Raw genomic sequence first — 23,132 nt, forward strand, 5'->3', positions numbered from 1 at the left:
ATCTTAGGAGAAGCAACTCCCCTTTGCAAGCCTCAATGTCTTCATTTTTAAATGGGACATAAGAAATCCTACTCTGTATTAACATTTCATGCAGTATTTAGTGACTCAATCATCTACCTTTGGTTATTATAATCATAGCCAATTATCTTAGTAGGTATAGATCAAGTGCCTTGTGCTGTGTAGTGGAGACAGAAGGGTTCCTAAGACATGATCCCCACCTTCAGGGCAGTCGCAGTCTGGTGCAGGGGACTGTAGAAAGACAAACAGTTGCAAATGAGCTGCTCCATGTAATGACTGAGGGCCCATTCAGAGCCGGAGGAGGCACAGGAGATTTGCCTCGAGTGGGTCAGGGAAGGCTTCCCAAAGAGTGGTGCTTAAGCTGAGCCCTTCCCAGCTGGTTAGCATTCTGTGCTTGCACATGTGCTACTCATTTATGCTTCTAAGTATCATTATTGCCATTTTACAGATGAGAAAATTGAGGCTCAGAGAGGCCAAGGAACTTGCCCAATTCACATAGCTTGTGAATGAAGGAGAAAGAACCAGCACCCTCGACACCTAATGACATGCAGGACTAGTGAAATCACTAAACTTCATCCAGCCTGAAAACTGGAGCCATGGGGAAACTGGAGAATTGGGGGCCTTGAAAACTGAAATGCAAGTGGAGAAGACAGCTGTGTTTTGTCTTTGCAGCCAGAGCAGTATTTCTGAGCCAGCCTTAGAAGCTCAGCATTCCACAGTCCCCTTTCTCCAGTGTGGCAAGGTGGAGGCCAGAGCAGGTGGCCTTTATTGTGTAATGAAAGGTTATCTGATCACATTGGTTATTTGATCACAAGGCTTTCTGATGTTTCACTTTCTGCTGCAACCTTGGAAATGCAGAGAATAAATCCAATTTCAACCCTGACCTTTTCTGTGAACCAAACGCTGATGGAAGAAGGAGCTAGGATTGCTCCTCAAAGACAATTCTCTCTGAAATTAAAAGTAAGGGCTGTCAGCTGAGGTGTGAAAGGGGGGATAATACCCAAAGAGCTGCCAGGATTTCCAAAGACAGATGCCTGGCTTCCATCTCACATCGAGGGGCCTGTTGATGTAATGGGGGTTGCTTTTTTTTGGTCTCATTTTCATGTTCCCTTTTTTGAAAACACACATATGTGTTACAGATATAAACACATACCCATTAATATTTGAACCACCCACACCCACTTTGGGAAAATATATTTATATTTTATTTAGGAACATGGAACAGATCCCATGTATTATGCAAATAACTGTTTAATAGACTTTTGCAAGTGAATCAACAAAGCAGTAGTTCACTCATTCATTGATTCATAGATTAGTTTTTCCAACAACTGTGCAATGAGCACCTCTTACATATCTGACTCTATGCTAAGTGCTGGTGGTTGAGGGTTAGAGAAGAGTGGAGTTCAAACAACCTGGGCCTTTATCTGTGTACTTAACCACATGTTTGCGTACCTCCAGGTGCACAGGTTTTAACACAGATGAAATCATTTTGCCTCTCATTAATATATCACAGAGCGTTTTCTTTGAACATGCATAAAGACCCACCTCATTCTTTTGAACTGTTTCCTGCCAATTACCAGTAGGGATGTGTCATGATTTATTTGGCCATTCCTCTATTGATAAATATTTGTCATTTCTTTTTTTCTCTTATCAAAAAATGTCCACATATGTGGTTCCTCGTGCAAACACATGTAGCTGTGTTTCTCACATACTCACTGAGCCTGACGGTCTTGCTTCTGCTCACAAACTCCAGGGACAGGTAGTGACTGGTCCTGAAGCAGCACCTGTCCTCCCCATTTGGAAATTTCTAGAGTGCCCAGGAGCCTTGAACTCTGTAGTCCTGGATCTTTGCTCAGGGTGGACCAGGTCCAAGAAATGTTCTCTTTGGAGCTGACAGCTATTTCCATTCCGGTGGCTCTCACTGAGGGAAGGAGACAACAGTGGCTTCCTGGGAAACCGAGCTCGCTCTGGACTGGGTCAGTCCCAATAGGACAAGTAAGTTCCTTTGGATTTTCTGCCCAAGTGAGTAACTGGGGATGGTTTCCCTGCCAGCTGTCCATCTGATCTGGCTTCAGGCCCACCCCTCCCCTGGACTTTGTCTCCAGCAGTGCGGTGTCTCCCCTGCCCTGTTAGGCATGAATGTCAGAAAGGCCACCCCTCCCAGCCACTGAGCTTTTAAGATGGAGATGCTGAGGCTGTCTGAGGAGGGTCTTCCTACATTTGGATAAGCAACTTCACCCACCTATGGGCCTGTTTTGAATTGTATTTCAGAGGATGCTATGGCTGCTACTCTGTTTTGCTCTTGAAGTCATTGAAAGGAAGATGTCACTCAGGAGATAGTGAGCATGCACTCTCATTGCAAACGGAAGTGCTGGCTGAAGGGTCAGCTGCAGACTGCACTTAACACGGGGTGCCCTGGAAGCAGACGCATTTAAGAGATGATTGTGGTAACATACAACATATCTGTTCCCATTTTAACTCCTTTGATGGAATTTTCAGTGGTCTCCATTACATTCACAGCATCATTACCATCCTCACGAGGAATTATGAAGACTTTTCATGCCCCAAACAGCAACTCTTCCCATGAAGCGATATCTCCCCATTCCTTTCCACCCCACTCCCTCCTGGCCCCTGCCAACCTCCATTCTACTTTTGTTCTCTATTAATTTGCTTATTTTAGACATTTTATATGAATGGCATCATGTGCTCTTTGTCCTTTTGTGTCTAGATTTTTTTCAATCAACATAATGCTGCTAAAGTTCTGATTTTAAACACTCTTAAGGCTGAATGTGTGATGGGCCAGTGAGGACAATTCCAGCTCTGGGAAGAAGGGGGCACTCTCGCACTTTCTCTGGATTGTCTTAGGTGTAGGGAGGGGATAAATTCTTGTCGCCAGTTAGGTGTTTCTGTGGTGGTGGTGGCGTTGGCGGCAGTGGTTTATGTCATGCCCCATCTCTGGGATTGGCTATTTCATGACTCCCCAAAATGCAAAGGGTCCCACCCTGGGCTGATTTTTCCAACGGTTTTCCAGGAGGGCTAGGAGCTGAGCACAAGGCCCGCTTGGTGTCTGAAGAGCCCAGCAGTGGTGGCCCCAGGTGGTGCAAACAACTCCCTGGGCCCCGCTACCACCCACTTCGGCACCATGTCTCGCTGCTGGCAGAGGAGGTGGCGGCACCCTGCCTCCTGCCAGGAAGGGAAGGGCTCATGTGGGCCCTGGGTTCCAGGAGATCAACTGTAGGGCCCCAGTTGGCATGGGAATGAGAGCAAGTCCTGTGACAGCGCTGGGCGGTGTGGATGGGCAGTTTCGGGAAACCATGGCGGAGGGAGCGGGTGCATTGAGCACCCTCTCCTAGCTCCTCGTGGTTAGCCAAAACCCTGCAGACAGGAGGAAAACTGGGTGAAGCACATCTGGGCTTTCCCAGAAGCACAGCCGGGCCCCTCTCTTATGCTGTGGGAAGGTTCCGGGCAAGGGAAGGGACACAATGCTGTACCCTTCTTGGCCCCTTTGTTGCCATTTAAAAAAAAAATTCAGGCTTATTAAAAAAATTGATTGAATAGTACAAGGAATTCTGGTATATGCTTCCCCTAGGGTCCCCAAGTGCTAGTAATTTACCACATTTGCTTAATTTCCCTCTTTCTTTCTCTCCACATACATATTTTTCCCGAATTATTTGAGAGCAAGTTTCAGAAATGATTCATCTTTACCCCTAAAACATTTTGTGCATTTTCTAAAAATAAAGACATTCTCTTACATAACTGCAGTATAATTATCAAACTAGAAAGTGAACATTTACACAAAACTATTATCTAATCTATAGACCTAACTCAGATTTCACCAATAATCCCAATAATATACCCTATGGCAATAAGAAGCCCTGGATGATGCGATGGACTTGTCTGTGTCTCCCTAGCCTCCTCCAGTCTGGAATAGCCCTTCAGTTTTTCTGTCTTTCATAACATTGGCAGTTTAGAAAAGTACAGGTCAGATATTTGGTAGAAAGCTCCTCAGTCTGAGATTCTCTAATGTCTCCTCATAATTAGATTTGCTTTATGCCTTTGGCATGAAGACCAAGGAGGGATGCTGAGCTCTTTTCCACGCAGCCAATCCACAGGCGTGCCATGTGGGTTTGTCCCGTTACAGGTGATGTGGACTTTAAAGTATTTTGCCAGAAGATGTTTTATCATGAAACATTCTGTTACTCTTCACACTTTAATCACTAGTTTTATCACATGTTGATTAGTCTTCCCCAAATTAATTATTACAATGGTTGCTACATGGTGGTTTTCTGCCTCCGTCACTCCTCCATGTCTTAGCTTTCTCCTCTAAGGACAAGCTTGCCTTCCTCCCATGTTCATTTAGTGAAGAGCCAGCCCCACCGTGGGTCAGACCCTCTGAGCACACGCAAGCTGAGATGAGCATGCACTGCAGGGGGGCTTTGCAGCTAACACCCCTTGTCCTCATTTGTTCCTGTAAGCCAGCCTGTGGGGAAGCTAGTGGAGTCCTTCTACACAGACAAGGAAACTGAGGCTCCAGAGAGGCCCCTCGATGACCACATGTCACATTATTGGGATTTGTGATCGGCGTCTCATGGGGGCAGAGCAGGTATGTCATGGTTTGGTCTTCTAAACACCTGGCACAGTAGAGGCTCAAGGCTGGTTTGTTACATGAATGAATGAATGAATGATTGACTAGGAAAGCTTTCTGATTTCTCAAATCCCTCCCTTCCCTTCTTATTGATTCATGGAACGCTTTTCTTCCTCTGCTATAGTAAAACCTAATGTGGGAACTTCCACGGGGAAAAGGCACTATGCTATTATGAGGTAAAGTCTAGAGCTTTGTGAGAATGGGCAAGGAACAGAACATGGGTCTTTGTGGGTCCCAAAGGCAGAATGGAGTTAAAAGGGCACAGAGAGTGGTCCTCTGGCCGGGCCACATGTCTGGTGAGGGAGAGCGGCAGGCAGACCCATCATTTGACCCCAGTCCAAGGGCCCAGGGCCATTAAGCTGGGTTTCCCCCAGCCTCCAGTGGAGCTCATCAGGAGTCTGGTGTTTTATGGTTTCCACCTGAACACGGGTGAAGCTGGGGGCCCCTAACTCTGTTTGCTTGTTTAAACCTTTAGCCCCAAATGCAGTTCAATGTGGGATGCTGAGTGAACCAGAAAAAAAGCCAAATTAAAAATAATTCTACAACATAACAAAGAACCTGACCCCAGTGGCTTGGCCACCAGATTGCATTAGAGGGAAGGGCTGGCCTAGGTGAATTTGATCCTGGGAGTTTTTTTATATTTAGGCCCATGCTTTTCCAGGGGTGACTGGAATGTAACAGGTTTGTGTTTTCTGACAGAGCAGTATTTCCTCTTTCATTCTAGGCCTCAGTTTGCTATATTGTATACAGAGGGTTTTAGAGCAGATGAGGCATTGATGACTTTAGAACTATAGTGAGTGAAATAGGACAGAAGTAAGTACTGGCAAGTGTGGGAGTGGGGTGGGCTGGAGACAGGCTTCCTGACCCATGGGGATGGCCGTGACTCAGGCCCAGCCTGTAACAATGTGGAGTTCAGGTTTGGTAGTTGCCAGATAGCCGTCTGATTAAAGAAAACCAGCCAGTACAATTTTTAGCATGAAATATCCTGGTTTGCTAATGTTTTAAAAACTGTACAGTGCAAATAAAACATAGCTGCCAGTTGGAGTTGAACCTGTGGGCCACGGGTTGACATCAGAACTGAACAATCTCTATTCTGGCTGATCTCCATGTAGCATCTCCAAACTCACCTTCTTATTCTTGTCTGCTGGATTTCTGGGGTGGGAGGAGCACAGTACTCACCATGGTTCTGTATTCCCCTGGCTTCATGTCCTTAGAACAAGAAACGATAGTTCTTTCTATAAAGAGGCTAATAGCTCTACTCAGAATGATTTGAGAACCATAACTGAGCTCCCCTAATCTACCACAACCCTGAAATAATAATGTGTTTACTGTGTCAATATTTTAAAATGTACTACATTCCCTAAAGCATCATGGGTGATGAGGTGCAGAGGATTGGAGCAAGTGTTAGTGATAGGGGGCCCCTGAATTGCCATTTAGCATTGCTATATTCTAAGGGTGTAGTTTGCACCCCAGTTAGGGGTCTTAGGACTCTGTATCTTTGATTACAAGGAAGTTTGGGTAGAGGAGAGGGATATGACTCAAAGTAAAACCACTCTTTCTGCAAGACAATAAACTCAAAATTGTATTCTCAGCTCTTGATGGGTCAGTTGAATGATTAAACCATGTGGTTAAACATATAGGTTGTCAACAGGGCTAATTGAGTGGCATGGGTGTGGAGCTATCTAACTTAAACTTGAATATTTGAAGGGGCATCATATTTGAAGGTTGTCAATCATATTTGAAGGACCTAACTGTTTTGCTCTCACCCCAGAGTCAGCACCAGGGTGAATTATGCCACGAAACTCTCAGAATAGCAAAGTCTCCCATTTATCTAAGTCCTTAGGTGGCCTGCAAAGTCCTATCTGACCCGGTCTCCTGGTATCCATCTGGTCTCATCACCAGCCCTCCTGTCCCTTGCTGGCTTGGCCCCACCCACCCTGACCACCCTGGCCCCACTGCCACCTGAGACCTTTGCATGGGCTGCTCCTTTGCCTTCCTCCTATAGTCACACAAGCAACACCCTTGTTTCCTTAAAGCCTCTGTTCATATGTCTTTCTTCCAGGAAGCCTGGCCTGTATCCTGTTTAATGCTACAGCCCACCTGCTCACCTAACTACTGCCCATCACGCTGACCTTGCTGTTTTTATTGTTTTCACATCTCCTAACCTCTATATGATTTACTTATTTATTACTGTTCACTCTCTGTTTCACTTGACTAGCATGAGTCTGCTTGGTTAGAACTCTTTGTTCTGTTCATGGATGCATTCCAAGTACTGAGGATGGTGGGTGCACACACTGAAGGAATGAAGGGGTTCAGTTTTCTTGTTCTCCTGTATCACTGGGGTGTTGTGATGGGGCAGAAACACCACAACACAACCAGGAGACTCCTGCCTGCTTCTCAGAGGTGGGCAATTCTCAGGAGCCAGCAACCCATTCACCTTTTGATGAGAAAGTGCCCTGAAGGAAGGAGGTTATGTAACACTGAAGCTTTTCCTAATCAGTTGTACCCTAAGAGGATGAGGAAACCTGACTGGTCAGAAGAGTGTCTCCCACCTCCATTTCCCAGCTTCCTGTTCTAGGAATCATTAGCCATAGCAGTCAGAGAGAAACCAGTGGAAAAAACAAGCTTCCTCCAATCTCCCTCTGCACCTTGAGCATTGAGGTTTATGAAGATTATGATAAAGTTTATCCAAGCAAAGCATGACCACTGCCATGCCATGGCTCCTTCCTGGGGCTGGTGGTGATGCAAGGTCCTGTGCTGAAAGGAGGGCACTTGGGTATCTGCAGAGGGGGACCTCAAAGAAAACACATCTCAAAAAAATATGAGGTGCTCTGCAAGATCCAGCCTGGCAGCTTCCTGAAAAGGAACCACATTTGTTGGTTTCCCATTCCTTAACCCTCCTTCTCCTTTCCAGCTCTCTTCCTCTACCCTCCTCCACCCCTACTCAATAAAGTGATTGTCTTGTTTCCAGACCAGTTTCTGCTGCAAGGAGATAGTTTGGGGGCCAGGATCTGAGGGCAGGCATACCTTTGGAATGTGTCCCCACTTAGGTTCCGGTGGGCCACGTCTGCCTGAGATGTGAAACTGTTGTGCTTAGGGCTGTCCTCTGGGGGAGAGATTGTGGCAGGATTTCAAATGAAAGGGAAATTGGTGCTTGTGATGTGGCTTAGGTGCACACAACAGCTAAAGCTTCTAGAGGCCTGCCGGTTGTTGAAAATGCAGCACATGCTCAGGAATTGAGCAATTTGCAACAAAGGGGTCACCAGATAATGAGCAGAAAAGTTGAATTTATGTCTTAATTGTGTCCTGAGTTCAACCAGGAGAGTTGAATTTGTAGGTTCCAGGCATGTAATTGAAGGAAAAGCAGTTTTGCAACATCTGAAACTTTCTATGCATTGTTCTAAATTCTCTAGTTATTTCTTTTACTGGTTACAGTCCTTTTCTTACAGCTTAGATTTTGTGTTTTTTTTTTTGGTGCCTTACTCTCCATGTTATAATATTTTAAATATACATGGAATTTGAGGTATTAAATTTCCATTCCTTTTTAAAAAGTTGCTATTTTTTAAAACCTGTCTCCTGATCAGTAGCACAAGACCCTTTCAAGGATTCAGTGCAGCCAAATCTTTTGGAGAAGCAATATTAAAAAAGGGGTAAAACATTAAATTGTCCCAGAGACTAGAGAGAACATGTAGTAAGGCTTTGAAATGCTGCAGTTGTTCACTTATAAGTTATCCCCTAATTGAGCAAACCTTTTGAAAAACATCAGAAAAGTGCATGTGATAAGTGTATCGCTCAAAGAACTCTTAAAATTAAGCCCTCCCTGTTTCCCAGCACCTAAACAGAAGCTCCAGGGTGCTGCTTTCCTATCACCACACCCCCACAGAGAACATTACCCTGATTTCTAACACCACCAAATAGCGTAGTCTGTTTTTGAACCTATATAATTAGAATCATACAGTGCTCACTCTTTTGTGTCTGGCTTCTTGGACTCAGCAACATGTTTCTGAGGTTTAGCCACATGCTTGTATGAGCCAATAGTTTGTCCATCCTCCTTACAGTATATTTTTTCATTGCATGCATATACAACATTTTATTTTAGGTGCTTTCCCATTTTTGACCATTGCAAATAGTCCTTTCTGAGACATTCTTGTCTACATCCATTAGGACTCTTATGTATGCATTCTTGTAGGGTGCATACTTGGGAGGGAAATTCTTGCATCAGAGAGTATACATGTGCCCAGCTTTGGTAGGTACTGCTGCCTGGTTTTCATTAGTCCCTCCCATAGAGGAGGATTGTTCCAGTGACTCCACATCCTCATTAAGGCTATGTGGTGTCAGTGGTAGTTTTTATTTTAGCCGTTCTGGTGGTAGTGTTACTGCCCTGTAGCTTAAATTTACCTAATCCTAATGACTAACAATTTTGAGCACCTTTTGATATGTTTAACAGTCACTTGGATATCCTTTTTTGGTGACATGCCTGGTTAATATTTCACCCATTTCCCCCCCACCCCATGGCTTGTCTTTTTCTTGTTTACTGGGGGAGTTCTTTATATAATCTGCAGTTGAATCTTTTGTCTAGCACATGAATTGCAAATATCTTTTCCCATGCTGTGCTTGCCCCATAACACTCTTAATGGTTCTTTTGATGAAAAGATTTTCATTGATCAATCTTTTTCCATGTGGTTAGTTCTTTGTGTGTGTGTCTTGTTTAAGACATTACTCAAGGCTCCATTCTTCTATGGTATATTTTAGAAGGCTCATTATTTTACCATTTGAATTTAGGGCAATAGTCCATCTGGAATTGATTTTTGTGTCTATTATAAATAAGGAGTCAGAAATTATCATGGCACCATTTATTAAAAAGGCATTTTTTCCTCCACTGAACTGCTGTGTCACCTTTGTTAATAATCAAGTGACTGCATGTGTGCAGTCTGTTTCTGTATGCTATTTTCTGTTTCATTCATCTATTAGTTTATCTTCACACTGCCTTAATTAGCTGTAGCTCTATAATTAATCTTGGTAACTGGTAATGAAAGTCCTCTAACTGTTCCTCTTCACGATTGCCTTTTTTCCTCATGGTCTCTGTATGTGCTATAAAGTTTTGAATCAGCTGGTTTATATTCATGGAAAAAATCTTCTGAGGTTTTGATGGGAATTGCATGGAATGTAGAAGTCACTTTAGGAAGAGCTGGTAATTATGTATTGAGTATTCTGACTCATTAAGCATGTTCTATCCCTCTGTTTATTTAAGCCTTTAAAAATTTCTCTGAACAATATTTTGTAGCTTTCATTTTAGAAATCTTTCATATTTTGATATTATTATTATTATTTTAGTTTTAGTTCTAGGTAGATGATGTTTTAAAATAGATTATAGAGTCTTGTGGATTTTCAATAACTGCAATGCATTGTCAATGAAAAAAATCATATTTTAATTTTTATTTCTTATAAGTTTATGACATCCATTTCATTTTCTTGTTTTATTACACTGGCTAGCACTTCCAGTACACTGTTAAATGATTCCAGTACAATGATTCTGGCACAATGTAAGTAGAAAAATCAACAGTGGATATCTCTGTCTCATTTTTTTATCTCAGGGGGATGTCTTTCAACATTTCATCATTATATGTTTACTTTAGGTTTTTTATAGGTACTCTGTCAGATTAAGGAAGAGTTTTTTATTCCTTGTTTACTAAGGGTTTTCATTATGTGCCCCCCTGCGTTTATGGAAATGATCACATAACTTTTCTCTGTTATTTTGTCAAGTTGGTGAATATTATTGGTAACATTTCTGGAACAAGTACATTTGGTTGTGATATATTCTACTTTTAAAAATACTTTTCATTTGTTTCTGGATTTGATATACCATAAGTTTGCTTAGGTTTTTTCATTTGTGTTTTTGAGATATATTTATCCTTATATTATTTTATTTTTAATACCCTTGTTAAGCTTGAGTGTCAAATTATGCCAGCCTTATAAAATAAATTGGGAGTTTTTCTATTTTCTGGAAGAGTTTGTAATCTTAGCATTACTCCCTCAAGTGTCTGAAAGAGAATTTAGGAGAAATGAAGTCATCTGGGTCTTCATACTTCCTTCTGGGAAGGATTTTATTTTAATTACAAGTTCAATTTCTTTAATAAATATAGTATTTTTCAGGTTTTTAATTTCATCTTGTGTCTGTTTTGGTAATTTATTTCATTTTGTCTAAATTGTCAAATGTATTATCAAAAATTGACCTAATATTTAATATTTTATTTTATTTTTTCCTCTATTATTTTTAATCCATATTTTATACTCATCTGTCAATATTATAGATAAAAGGAGCATCAGGCACAAGGTGTTCCCAATCACATAGTCACATTGCAAAAGCTATGTCATTGTACAATCATCTTTAAGAAACATGGCTACTGGAACACAGCTCTACAGTTTCAGGCACTTCCTTCCAGCCTCTCTAATACACCTTAAGCCAAAAAGGAGATCTCTATAAAATTCATAAGAATAACCTCCGGGATAACCTCTTGACTGTTTGAAAGCTCTCAGCCACTGGACTTTATTTTGTCTCATTTCTCTCTTACCCCTTTCAGTCAGGAAGGTTTTCTCAATCCCTTGATGCTGAGTCCCAGCTCATTCTAGGATTTCTGTCTCATGTTGCCAGCGAGGTTTATACCCCTGGGAGTCATGTCCCATGTAGAGAAGGGGAGGTTAATCATATTTTAATATCTTTAGATATGACGTATATATTTTATTTCCTTATATTGATAAAGTGTGGTTCTCTCTCTCTCTCTCCTTGTTGATTTTGCTATGGATTCATCAGTTTATTACTCTTTTGAAAAAATCTTTGAATTAATTCATTTTCCTAGTCTATGATTTTCATTTCATAAATTTCTACTCTCTTAATTATTTCCTTTTTTTCTGTTTTCTTTAGGTTTAGCTTGTCATTCTTTTTCAAATGTAAACATCTTGAGATGAATAGATTGCTGTTTTTTTTCAATTTTTCTCCTTTCTAATATGTACACAGCTTTAACTGAATCTTACAAGTTTTAAAATGTCATATTTTCAATACAAGTTGAACATACTTTCTAATTTCCACTTGATTTATTATTAACTCATGTTAATTAACAACATATTGCTTAATTTTCAAACATTTGAGGATTTTCTGGTTACTTCTTTTTATTGATATTTTGTTTATATCCTGTGTCATCATAAAACATATTCCAAGTGATTTAAATCTTTAGAAATGTGTTAAAGCATGTTTTATGGAACAGTATATAGTCAATTTTGGCAAATATTCCATGAGTCCTTGCAAAAAATATGTAGTCTGCTATTGTACATGCACTGTTCTATAAATTTCAATTAGGGATTGAGGTCTTCTGGCTTTTACATCCTTTCTGCATTTTTGCCTTTTTTTTTTTAACACCAACTTAAGGTAAATGAGAGTTAAAATCTTCTACTATGGTTGCAGTTTTGTCTATTTCTCCTCACAGTTCTATCAATTTTTGCTTTATATGTTCTGAAGCTATGCTATTAGGTAAATAAATACTTAGAATTACTCTATCTTCCTGGTGGATTTACATTTCATTGCTACAAAATATCCCTCTTTGTCTCCAAAACCATTTCTTTCCTTAAAGAAGACTTATTCTAATATTACTATAGCTACAACATCTATCTTTTAGTTAATTCTCCATTTAGATCCCCACATCCTTTTAATTTTATCTGTTTTGTATCCTGATATTTAGGTATATTTCTTGTAAGGAACATATTGATTATTTTAAATCCAGTATATATTGTCCTATAATTGGATTATTTGGTCCTTACATTTAATACACTCAGTGTATATATGGGTTTGTATTTACCAAATTTCTATTTTTTTCCATATCATCTACCACTTTTATATAGTTTTTACTACCTTTCTTCCCTTCTTTTGGATTAATAATGATATTTTTATTTTTCATTTTCCTGCTCTTCAATTTTATAAATTCTTTATCATTCTTTTGCTGATAATCCTAAGAGATGAGAACAAGAATCCTTCATTTGTTAGAATACAGTATATATTAGGATTTCTTACTACTTTCCAGACAATGCTTAGATTTAGAGTACTTTAATTCCATTTATAACCACCAACTTTTGTACTATTGTTGCCAGACATTTTAATTATACATATATTTGAAATCCCACATGAAATATCATTATTGTTTTGTACAGACAATATTCATGCATATTTACTCACATATTTATCATTCCCATCACTCATCATTCCTTTCTGAATTTTCATGCTTTTTTTTGGAATCCTTTTTCTTCTGTTGAAGAAACTCACTTTGTTTTTTGTTTTTATAGTTTTGCTGCCAAGAATTCTGTGTTGTTTAATCAAGAAGTGTCTTTATCCTGACTTAAATTTTGAAGGATATGGTTTTCTACATTAAGATACTAGGTCAGCGATTATTTTCTTTTAACATTTTCAAGATAACTAATTTTCATCTGGCTTCTGTTATTCATATCAAGAAGTAAGCTGTCAATCTTATTCTTGATGCTCTTAATGCCTTAGACCTATTTTCCTCTGGATGCTTCAAAATTTTCCCCTCACTCCAGTTTTTAGAGTTGCAATTTTTCTATGATATTTCCATATCTCAGAGATGAGTTTCTTTGTTTTATTATGCTTATAATTCCTAACACTCTTTCAGTCTGGTTGATAGCTTTGGTCAGTTTTAGGAGATTGTCAGCCATTATCTCTTCAGTTATTGTTTCTGCCATATTTTTTCTTTTCTTTTTGTAATTTAAATGATATGCAAATAACACCTGTTCACTATTATCCATATGTTTCTTATGCTCGTTTGTGGAATTTCAATCTTTTCTTTCCTCTGTGCTTCAATCTGGATATTTGCTACTGATCTGTCTCCCAGCTCACTAATCCTCTTTTGATCTGTATCTAATCTTTTGTATCTATTTATTATATTCTAATCTCTGTATTTCTTCATTCTAGAATTTCCATTTGATTCTTATAGATTTTAGCTCTCTGGTAATGTTTTCTACCTTGTCATCTGTGTTCTTGTTTATCAATGTATTTTGAAGTTCATATCTATTACATATAATAAATGGTTCTCCTGTGTCCTTTTTCTATTTTTAGTGTCTTTTTAAAATCAGTTCTGTTTCTTCTTCTTCTTAAAATTGTTGGACAAATGCAGGACATTTTGTATGAAGAAATGTAGAAGTTCTGATTATATTGCCTTATTGAATTTGGCTTTTCCCTGTGCTTGAGCTGTTTGGTAAGTTACCAATAGGCTTGCACATGTCACATCTTGGAAGGAAGAAGACACCTGAGTCAATACTGGAGCTGCAGGAAGGTATATTTCACCTTTTTTCCATCTAAACTGCTGCTACTCTGGATGGGACTCTAATTATGTCTTTTCTAGATTCCAGGCCAATATTCTCCACTTCCAATCTCAAAATTCATTGTAAGTTGGCCATAGCCATTTGATTAAGATTTTACAAATTCCCCTCTAGTCACATCACTCCTTCTGCTCAAAAGCCTTCAATACCTGAATTCAGAGAACTGAGATCCAAGAAGAAAATGACTACATGTTTTCTTTTCTAATGAATCTCCAAATGTAAGAAAGGGCAAAGAAAGAAACAAAATAAAAGCCAGTAAAAGATCCAGCATTGTGTTTCCAGCATAATCATGAGTGGAATTCTACCCTTTTTTAGTGATGACTAATTATTCTTCTGATGACAATATATTCACATCTGGGATTCCCTTTTGAGATGAACTTCCACTTTTAAAATTTGTTGCAATGATCATTATTTGTTAATAAAATTAAAAATTTCAATTAAAATGTAGGAATATTCTATAGGTTCTCCTAATTATACAAATAGTCTAGAGTTTAACATTGTTCCTTGTTTGCATATATTTCAATTTAAATGCTAACCCTCCCATTCAAGTAAGGGGAAATAGTTACACCAAAGGAAGAAAATGCAATCCAAGATAGCTTTTCTCTTTTAACAAAAATGTGCTTCCCTTGAATTCTGTGAGTATAAATTTGATACTATATGTAAATGTGCCTTGTAAACTCTAAAGCACTATAAAAATGAGAGTTATTTTAGTTAGTTAACATTAATGCTAATAAAATACTGCCTCCTCTGAAAATTAAAATGCTCTTGGGGGACTGAGGCATTAAACTAATTATGCATGACTTGGTGAGAAATATTTCATCAGCAACTTTCTGAGGCAAGAAATGAAGCAGTTTGATGGTGTGGAGGCGTGTGTGTGTGTGCGTGTGTGTGTGCATGCGTGTGTGCATGTATGTATGAGAGTGAGTGAGAAAAAAAGAGAGATCAAGACAAGGCTCAAATGCTCCTCTTCATGCTGTTGCTGGGTTGAGAAACTGGGTGAATGGGCAGCAGATTTTCATGACCACATGCCGGACTTGTTTGAGTGGAGTCCCTGAAGAGAGCTGTTTGGGGAGGGGTGGGAGAAACAGAGAGAGAATGAAAGAAGAAGAGGATGGAGAAGGAGGAAGAAGAGAAATGAAACAGGAAAATATGACAGGGAGAGAAAACATAAAATTATGTATATCTGGAGCATACAATATTGAAGGAGAGATTGGCAAAAACATGAGGCAGGAGAGGTAAGCAGGAACCAAATCATGCTATTCCTTTTAGCCATGGTAAAGAATTTGGTATAGAGTCAAAGCATTGTGTTGAACACTTGAGAGATTTTAACAAGGGCCATGGCCTGGGTAAATGAATAGGATTAGAGTGACTTTAATAAGAATCTTTCATATCTTATTATTGGGATAATATTTTTATCATATTTTTGGTTAAAGTTTAAGTTTTCCTCCCTGTTTCAAAAATAAGAATTAAGAAGTCTTAGATTGGGGTCTAGGGTATAAATGTAATAATGTGTATAAAGATTTCAGCCTCGTACCCTTTATGTAAAGGGCTTTCAATGAAGGGCCACTAAATGAGGAACAACTTGGGCTGTTTTGACCTCCAAGGTGACTCTCTTTTTCGTGTGCACCACTTCACCTCTTAGCCCTCAGGAACACAGGATGAACCGGTTCATAGACATTACTCTCCTCTCTCTTGATTTCCTTAGTTCTCAAGGCATACTTCCCTCTTTCTCTCTTCCTTCCAGCCTTCATATGAATTCCAGATAAACCATAGGGGTGTCATACTCTGAATTTCCCATGGAAGTCTTCCTTCCATAGATATAGTCTTTAGCTCTTCAAGAATCCTTATATTTGGGACTTGGGAAAAGCAGTCATCAGGCAGACCTGAAGTAGTGTTTCCCTTGAAAGCCTGCATGGTGGGTAGTATCCAGGTCTGGGAATTTCCAGAAAAGTTATTGGCTCATACCTCCTTTAAATGCAGGAATTTTTCAATGAAAGTTTTTTGGAAAAGACCAAGAAAAGAGTCAAAAGGAGATCTGGAGATGTTTGAGAGGTGCCAAAGGGAAGTTATATTTCTAATGCAAATGTGTATGGGTTTTAAGTATTTTCAGCTTTATTTGCTGCTCTCTAGAGCATCTATTTACCTTGTGGGTTTTAAATGACTGATCAATGTAAACTTTATTTGGACTTGTGGTCACAGATTATTTCAAGTGTTTGTGACTCTTTGGGAGAGGATTCTGAATGATAGATGCAACCCTGAAAGCCTTATGTCCCGTGTGCAGGAAAGAGTGAGATAAGAGGCAAGAAGAAGGGGAAGGAAGTAAGCTTTTTGGGAGAAGGGGAAGTAAGCTTACTGTACTGCAGCTGTAGAAACATTTTATATCTATGAACTCATTTAATCATCATAGCAATCAGGGAACATTGATATTTTTATCCATTTATTACACATGAAAACATAGAAACTCAGATAGGTTGAGACAACCCCAAATTTATATAGATTAGAAGAAATAGATCTAGGATTTGATCTGATGTCTATGTAAAGTAGAAATCCATTCACTTTCCATTGCTGCTTTGGGATGAGCCATTTGGACATTAGAAAAGGAGATTTCTGCAGCAAATGGAGGGAACTAAACATACTTAATATCCCTCTGCTATATTTTTTATTCTTTTTTCATTACTTAGAGAATATTTTATTCATTTCTGTAATCAAATCCATGTAGATAAAACCTTACATATTTAATACAGTGCATTACCCCTGTACAAATGGGAAAAATTAATTTTAGTCTTTCTAGACCAATATGGCTATTAATTTCTGTACAATGCCAACTCAACACAGTACAACTGGGATACTTTTTCCAAAGTTAACAGCACAGCTAAAGTTTCCAAAAATTCAAATTATATGTGTATATATATATTTATATTTATATAAAAAGACCAGTAGTAATGTTATGTGCCAATAGCAGCACAGCTTTTCCAGGTTCTGCAGGCATCTGTATTCTTTTATTCTTCCCCTGAATTTGAATAAAATCACCAAGACTCTGGGCTTCAGTGTTCTGACCTGTGAATAGAGGTGATTGGATGAAACTAGTGATTCTCTAACTAGTTCTAGAGTCCTAGGTCTGCTTCTGAGGAGTTTGCCAACTACAGAATAGGAGCACTCCTCAGCAGAGGTCGTAGTTCAGGGGGCTTACTGGTCCCCATATCAGCAAGAGCTGAACTTTTTTTTTGCATGGGTTTTTTAGCTTTTATTTTACGTATATATTAGACTTATGAATAATTTTGAAGGAAGAGTTTTATGCTATTAAAAAAAGTGGGGAGGCTGCAACTAGTGTGTATGAAATGCCACAGTTCTGGGGGTCACCCTTTCCCTTTGGTATGATGAACAATCTTGTCAGCATATCTGAACTGACAAGTTTTAGGTCTCAAAGTCTGGAGGCTCCTGAGAAGATCCAGCAGTGAAAGCAGGCAGCTGTCAATGGACTCAACTGTGTGAACAAAAATGAAGCTATGAGGAGGCAGAGCGCACAGGAGAGGAACTAAGGAGTTGTCCCCTGGCTTTCAGTCAATTTGCTGAAAATCCATTTGCCAACGGACAATTCATCAAAACGCCAGTTCCCTGAAAATCAATTTACTGAAAATTATTTTGCCAAAGGATCAATTGATGTAATTCCATAAAAACTCTCAAATAAATATTTTAAACCAGATGTGGGACAGTTTACTGCAACTATTTCTCAGCAGGGCAGATGAGGTTTATTTAAGGGCTGTAGCAGAGGCAAGGGTTGGGGAGGGGCAGGGACAGGACAAATAATAAGTCTGAAAGAACAGAAAAGTTGGTAAAAGGAAAGTCTAATATTTAGACTAGAGAATGCTGAATATTTGAAGTTGTCAGGGATGGAAATGAAAAATGCAAGAGAACTGGAATTCATAAGAGCAGGATTAACAAATTGATATAGAGTGTGCAATGGCATTTGAGTTGTTTCTACTTTTTGGCTATCATAAAGAATTCCACCATGGGGTGGGCCACATTGGCTCAGTAGGCAGTGAACTTGCCTGCCATGCCAGAGACCTGGGTTCGATTCCTGATGCCTGCCCATGTGAAAAAAAATAGAATGCCCCCATGAATATTTGTGTACAAGGTTTATTTATTTATTTATTTATTTATTTATTTTTTTAGACATGTGTTTTTATTTCTCGGGTATATTTGTAGGAGTGAAACTGCTGGGTTGAAAGAAAAGTCAACATTAAATGTTTTAAGAAACCGCCAAGTGCTTTCTAAAGTGTCTACACCATTTTACATTTTCACCAGCAAATTATGAGGATTCAAATTTCTCCACACTCTTTTCAACATTCATTACTATCTTTTAAATTATAGCCACCCTGGGGGGAATGATTTGTGGTTTTGATTTGAATGCCCAAATGACTAATGGTGTTGAGGATCTTTTCCTGTACTTATTGACCATTTTTACATTTTCTTTGGAGAATTTTCTGTTCAAATCCTTTGCCCATTTAAGTTGTGTTGTCTTTTTATTTTTGAGCTTTGTTCTTTATATATTTGATATACAGTTCCCTTATGATTTGCAAATATGTTGTGCTAGTCTGTGAGTTGTGTTCCCATCTTCCTGATGGTGTCTTTTGAAGCAAAAAAGTTTTAATTTTTTACAACAGTTTTATTATGAAATATAACATATATACAAAAAAGCAATAAATTTCTAAGTACATTTTAACAAGTAGTTTTAGAACAAATTTCAAAGTGTGGTGTGGGTTACAGATCCACAGTTTCAGTTATTTCCTGCTAGCTGCTCTGGGATACTGGATACCAAAAAAATATATCAATACAATCATTCAGTAATGATACCCATTTTTAAAATCCTATCTTCCTGGTTACAAAAAATTTTAAATCGTGATTAAATCCAAATTATTTTTCTTTTATCTCTTGTGCTTTTGTGCTATATCTAAAAAATCATTGTCTCACCCAGGATAACAAAGATTTTTCTCGTATGACTTTTCAAATATGTTTTAAAATTTTAGCTGTTACATTTAGGTATTTCATTTAATTTGAGCTAATTTTTGTATATAGTGTAAGGTAGAAATCTAAATTAATTTTTTTGCATATAAATATTCAATTGTTCCAGCAACATTTGTTGGAAAAACTATTTCTTTCATACTGAATTTTCTTGGCACCATTGTTGAAAATCAATTGATTGCAAATGTAAGGGTTTATTTTGGGGGCAATCAAGTCCACTGATCTATTTATGCTTATCTTTATGGCAGAACCACATTGCCTTGATTCATATGGCTTTGTAGTAAATTTTCAAATTGGAAAATGCAAATCATTCAAATTTGTTCTTATCTTTCAAGTTTGTTTGGCTGTTCTGGGCCCCTTCCATTTCCATGTAGATTTTGGGATTAGTTTGTCAATTTCTGCAAAAATGTCAGCTGAGCTTTTGAAAGGTATTATATTGAATTTTTAGTCCAATTTGGGTAGAATTGCCATCTTAACAATATTGAATCATTTAACACATGTATATGGGGCATCTTTCCATATTTTTAGATCTTTAATTTCTTTTGACAATGTATTGTAATTTTAAGTGTATAAGTCTTGCATAACTTTTGTTACATTTTCCTAAGTATTTAATCTTTTGATAACAATGTGAATAGAATTGTTTTATTAACCTTGATTTTTAAACATTCATTTTTGTGTATTGATCTTCTTTCATATGAATTTGCTTATTATTTCTAGTATTTTTAATGGACTCAAAGATTTTCTACATAGGGATCACATCACCTGTGATTAAAGATACTTTGCATTTTCCTTTACAATCTAAATGTCTTTTATTTCTGTTTCCTACTTGAATGCACTAACTAGAATCTCTAGTACAATGCTGAATAGAAATGTTGCAAGCAGGTATCCTTGCCTTCTTCTGGATCTCACAAAGAAAGCATTCAGTTTTTTACACTAGATATGACATTAGCTGTAATTTTTTTGTTTTTTCTTTTTGGCAGATGTTCTTTATCATGATGAAGAAGGTTCTTTCTATTCCAAGTTTTTGACAGTTTTATAATGAATGAGTGTTGGACTTTGTTAAATGCTTTTTCTGAATCTATCAAGATAATTGTGTTGTGTTTTGAATTTTTATGTGAAATCAATCTTGAACTCCTTTGAGTTCAATCTTTGAACTCTTTTGGTCAAGGTGTTTAATCTATTTTATGTGTTGCTATATCTGGTTTACCAATAGTTTGTTGGTATTTTTTTCATTGCATCTGCATCTCAGTTAGTCTCTTTCCACTTAGTTTTTCTCACTCTGCTCTTACTATTATTCTCATGAGAAAGGTGCTGAAAAACAATTAGTGAAGATTCACTGAGGATGACCCTGTTGGATGAACTTTTCTATAGCACCCATGAGACTTGGGAAAAGGTGGAGGTGGGGGTGAGACTGTCCGATAATTTTTCATAATTCAGCAACTTCAACCAGCTGGTTGTCCTGGGCATCTAGGCAGTATTCCATAGCATGTAAATGCAGGGGAGTTCAGGACCTCTTTGGGTGGGTCTCTGGTGTTCCATAGCATGTAAATGCAGGGGAGTTCAGGACCGCTTTGGGTGGGTCTCTGTTAAAGATGAATAAAGTCTATGAAGCAGAGGATTTTCTTTTTTTCTGTATAAAACTTTTCTTTTCCTTCTTCATTATTACCTACTATGGACAAGTATGCTGCTAAGTGCTTTATTTATGTGAATCTAATAGAATACTTACATTCATCCTGAGACAAATGGAAAGCAAATCACTTGTCCAGCATCACCCAACCTCCAAGTAGTAGTGTAAGGATTCGAGGTGGACCTGACTCTAAACTTGCACTGTCTTCCATGCTGTCAAGTGCTCTATTCTTCCTTTCTTGATTGTTTCCTTCCTTTCCTCTCATTCTCTGTCTTCCTCATTCAGTTCACATTTATTGAGCCCTTACTATAATAATAAAAATTAATGTTGTTAGCCAACATTTATTTAACACTTATTATAGGCCAGGAAATATGCTTTTCCTTAATGGTTATTGGCTTATTTAATTCTTACAAGTATCTATGTTAATTCTTATAAGTATCCATATTTTCACTTATAAGTATCCATGTTTTCACTGGTCCCATATAACAGTTGGGAAAGACGTATAAAGAGTTTACATAATTTGTCCAAAGTCACAGAACTAGTAAGTTACAGAAAGGAGATCTGAATCCAAATAACCCCTTTAATGACTCATGCTATGGTTATAATGAAAATATGACAAATAATGTTAGAAAGGAACAAGATGCATGTTTCTAAGTGCTGTTAAGGAAATTGAAGAAAATTAGCAAAGCATACAGAAGCTAGCTGGAACAACTAACTCTGCTCAGAGAAGCAGTGGAATGCTCTAAGAATATGATATGTGTTCATGATATTAGAAGGAGAGCAAGTATTTGCCCATACCTGGTAGGGTTTGCATGGAAAAGGCAGAGAGATGTGAAAATGGTCTTCACATTCAAAGAGCAGTGAAAGTTCCAGCAAAGTGGTGGAGGGTGGGATGGGGGACAGCGAGCAATGAAGCCCTGGAGGCTGAGTGCTGGGCCCAATTGTGAAGCACCCAAGCAAACGTTTCAGCCTCCCAGCACCATTTTAAGCACAAGAATGACAGGCTCAGCTTTGACTCGAGTCACATTCCAGAGGCAGTGGCCTGGGGACAAGCACAGCAGTCTACCAGCAGCAGAGAAGAAGTGGGAGCCTGGTGCAAGGGTGAGCTGAGTTCATCACTTTGACTACATTGTGTGAATCGCAATAAGGAGTGTGTATTTTTGGGTCACATGATGAAACAAATTGGGTGCAGACTTTAGAGCTGGGCCCACTTGGGCTCCATTCCTAACTGAGCTTTATGTTCTTGGCATTTACTCCTAGCTGTCCTCATTACTTCTCTGAAGTTGATTTTCAGAACAGAGATAAAATTTCTTCCCTCTTGAGGAGATGCCCAGCATAAGATGCTACATGGCATTACCTTTAAATCCTTTCCATTTACCTTGAATAAATATTTGTGAATTGTGTATGTGTGTGTGTTTTAAGAGCATTATTAAAAGATATGATTTCCATATGATAAAATTAACTTGGAAGTGTACAATTTATTCATTTTGGTAAATTTACAGATGGGCAGCCATCATCACAAGCCAACTTTAGAACATTTCCATGACTCTAAAATCTTCCCTGTGTCCTTTTGCAGTTAATTCCTGCTCCTACTTCCAGCCTGAAGCTACTTTGATCTGCTTTCTGTCTCAACAAATTTGCCTTTTCTTGACATCCTATAAAAAGGAGATGTCTAGTACTTCTAGACATTTCATGTGACTAACATGCAGCTTTTTGCATTTGGCGTCCTTCACTTAGCTTGATATTTTTGAGGTTCATCCATGTTGTAGCATATAATAGTAGTACTTTTCTTCTTACTGTTGAAGAGTTTTCTATTGTGTGGCTGCACACTTTCTAAATACATCCGCTGGCTGGTAGACATTCAGATGTACCACGGTTTTTGCACAAAACTCTTGTATGCCACCAGATGAAGCCTCGCCAGAACATTTAGGTTAACTGAGATTTCTCCTTTGCTTAAATATTTTAAAGAAAACAACCAGGCAACAAAGGCCATATTAGCAATGTAGTAAGGGGAATTTGTTGTATATTATCACTAGTAACCTACTTCCTTTTCTTTCTTTCTGTCTATAACTCTTTCTCTCTTTCTCTATCTCTACATATCATGTCTCTATCTCTCAATCATCTATTATCTCTTTATCATCTGTCTCTATCATATTATAACTCTCACCTATTGTCTATCTTTTCTTTCTATCTATATCTATCCAGTCTATATATCATCTGTCTTTATCTATCATCTATCATTTATCTTTATCATATCATAACTTCCCACCTATCATCTATCTGACTGTCTGTCATCACTGATTATTTTAGCATTCAAGGGCAGAGGAGTAAAGCAGGGATTCTTACCTCTAGGTCTCAAATTGCTGAAACAAAATTCTTTTAGTTGTATATAACTGTTTAGAAGAATTAGGTGTCATTCATTTTACTGTAGTTTCTAAC

General features: G+C 38.3%; 1 protein-coding gene across 33 annotated transcripts in view; it reads left to right on the forward strand.

Annotated features, from left to right (window-relative positions):
• Positions 1 to 23,132, forward strand: part of LOC143688451 (period circadian protein homolog 2-like) — a 65,858-nt gene that overhangs the window by 22,054 nt on the left and 20,672 nt on the right. For 11 of the 33 annotated variants that reach the window (XR_013178043.1, XR_013178038.1, XR_013178035.1 and 8 more), the window contains one exon: positions 467 to 11,586. The exons of 7 other annotated variants lie outside the window; for them this stretch is intronic. The gene's annotated coding sequence lies outside the window, so the exon portion shown is untranslated. Of the gene's footprint in view, positions 1 to 466; positions 11,591 to 23,132 lie in introns of those variants that run through there. 15 more of the 33 variants (XR_013178051.1, XR_013178052.1, XR_013178057.1 and 12 more) reach the window with 8 other exon arrangements.

This window comes from Tamandua tetradactyla, chromosome 6 (genome assembly GCF_023851605.1).
Source record: "Tamandua tetradactyla isolate mTamTet1 chromosome 6, mTamTet1.pri, whole genome shotgun sequence".
NCBI classification, from domain to species: Eukaryota; Metazoa; Chordata; class Mammalia; order Pilosa; family Myrmecophagidae; genus Tamandua; species Tamandua tetradactyla.